Source organism: Vicia villosa, linkage group LG1 (genome assembly GCF_029867415.1).
Source record: "Vicia villosa cultivar HV-30 ecotype Madison, WI linkage group LG1, Vvil1.0, whole genome shotgun sequence".
Taxonomy (NCBI): Eukaryota; Viridiplantae; Streptophyta; class Magnoliopsida; order Fabales; family Fabaceae; genus Vicia; species Vicia villosa.
In genome coordinates, this window is record NC_081180.1 from 188,571,396 (window position 1) to 188,574,514 (window position 3,119).

The window sequence follows — 3,119 nt, forward strand, 5'->3', positions numbered from 1 at the left end:
CAGGAAACATGGTATTTCACATGAAAAGACACCTTCTAAAACTCCTTAATTGAATGGTTTAGGGGAGAAGATAAATTGAATACTGGTTGAGACATTCAGGTGTGTGATTTTTGGATCTAAGTTTCCGAAACATTACTATTGTGAAGCATTGCACAATACAATACATGTTCTTACTCTCAGTCATACTGTTAAAAAAACTCTAGTTTGGTAAAAATGTCAAGTTTGATAATTTACGAGTCCTTGGTTTTAGAAATTTTGTGTGTAATATAAAGGATGAATATCCAATTTGAATATAAAAAGACAAAACAATATGTCTTCATCGTTTATGTGCAAGATGATTTTGGTTACAAGTTGTATGATCTTGTAGGGAAAATACTCATTAGAAGTCGCGATGTGGTATTTATAAAAGATTAAACTATTAAGGACATTAATAAAATGATAAGACTAAACACAAGAAAGGTAGTAGTATATCTGGTATTGATACAATTTAATTGCATATTCTTAATCTTAATGATGATGCTTATAATGGTGAGCCACTTGATTATTTTGATTAACCAACAACTTGAATATGAGACAAAGATTTCAGTTAATTATGATGACCAGGAAGCACATGAGATATCACATGTTGAAGATCTTGGTGATGCTCCTAAATAACTTCAAGTTAAAATTAAGAGTACCAACAAACAAAGGTAACCACTTATAAGATATGATTATCATGATTATGTGACCTTGATTGATGAAGGTGAACCTGGGTGTTTCCTTCATGTGATTTGTAAAAAAAAATTTACATGAATCAACATGATTGTTTTCAATTTAAGAGCAAAGAAGACTATGTGCGTAGACTAAGAAAAAGTTTATATGGATTGAAGAAAGCTTCAAGCAAGTGGTACAATATGTTTGAGCCTCTTATATATTAACAACGGATATCAAAAGACTATTTTTGACTAATGTGACTTTGTTAGAAAATTTCCTAATGAAAAACTTCATTATCATGTTGTTATATGTTAATGGCATACTTGTTATAAGGAAAATATGTCTAATGTTGATAGGTTAGATAAGCAATAGGGCGAGTCATTTGGCATGAACCAGTGATCTATCTATTCTCTTATCCCTTTATGCTTGCTCTCCTTTAAAAAACACTTTCCTCATAATGCTAATATTATCATTTTATACTTGTACAAATGAGATATGATAGAATAACATATTTGGGTTTTTCTCCACATATAAATGGAGTTTAATACTCAATAAAAATCATCATCACCACTATATGAAGGAAATCACCAAACATACATATCACAATAAGTTTAAAATTTCCCTTTTGGTAGTATTTTAGTCATCATATCATAAATGTTATCATTAGTATAAACTTTATCTAACTCCAACAACTTAGCATCCAAAATAGCATATACATAGTGATACCTCACATCAATACATTTAAACCTATTATAAAAAGTTTGATTTTTACCAGTATGAACAACACTCTAACATAGAGGAAAGCTTAACTTATATCTAATAATAAGAGGAGGAAAGCTTACTTCCTTATAATTTTTCATTTTGAATACTGTAACACCCCAAGTCTACCCATAATTTAATATGGAAATCAGAGTGTAAAAATCACAAAAACGACATATTTAAGACGTCATATTATCCATTTAAAACATATAACATAATAGATCGTTAATAAAGATACATAACACAATCAACGGAGGAATCACAATCCAATAGTCATTCAAAATCAAAACCACTTTTAAACATTGCAGCGGAATTCACAAAACTTATAAACTTCAAGTGATAACATTTTTGTCAACATGACAACAACTAAACATAATGTCTCCACACAACGATATCAAAATCCAACTAAAACATAACAACATAAGGTAAAGCAAGCGACAATCCCCCCGAGTGCTACGTATCAGAGCAATAGACACTGACTCGAGCTACTAAATGTAACGGCTACTCCTCGTCGTTACCTGCAAGTTACCAACAAAGGGTAACATTCAAACAGAAGGGGTGAGATATCAAACAGTATAAAGGAACGTATGATAATACTTAGAGAAAAGAAAATATCATATATCGTTCACCACTTCTCATCTCCAAACAACTTTCATCATAACAACAATGTTATTAACCATTCACAATAACGTATCCAATTTCACAAACTATGTCGTCCACACATCATAACATTCACTTCGTAATCACAACAATTCAAAATGCGACTCAATATGCGACTTGACAGTATGCACGTGCATGTGGTACCATTTGGAGTTAAACTCCCGTCTCAAACATTGCCACTTGGGTCATCATTGTTGCCATTTACAGGCTAATAGTCGTTTCCATTTTCAGGCTAATAGACACTTATGCAATGGATGCGACTCAATGATGCACATCCACAAAAGACACATTCACAACACACAGCAACATCGTCTCATCAAAATCAACTCAATGCCAAAGTTATATGGCAACAACAACATCATTACTCTTATAGTAATTAATCACGTCTCAATCACTTTTTTACGGTATACAAGCATACACAAACATTCAACTTAAACAAAACATCATTAGTTTAGAAAATACAATTCAAGAAGGTTTCTAAAGAGTCATTCCAATCACATTTATTAATTAGACATTGATTTGAGTGTTACGAAGGTTCAGCCGGCGCTTAAAAAGGAGTTACGGATCAAAAGATACATCAATTAGAAGTTCCAAAAAGTTTTCAACAGCAAGGTTCGCTTAGCGGGCTCAAGCGCGCTTCGCAGAACTAAAAACATAAGTGAATAGTTTTCACAGCTCCGCTTAGCGGACCAGGGGCCGCTTAGTGGATGCGCGGTCATGCAGAAAAACAACAGCGATAACAGACCTGCGTAACCACACTTTCATCACCCAAAACCATTCTCAAACAATAATTTAAGCCACATATAACCAGTATTGAACATCTATTGACAACAATCATCATCAAACACATATTTAGAACACAATTTCATAGAAATCTATCATAAACCCTAACAATTTTAATTCACACATTTATGGATAACAAACATACAATCAATCCCAATCATAAACTACTATCATACAATCCCTTATCATGAAAGAATATCACCCTTACCTTGGGTTTGAATTGA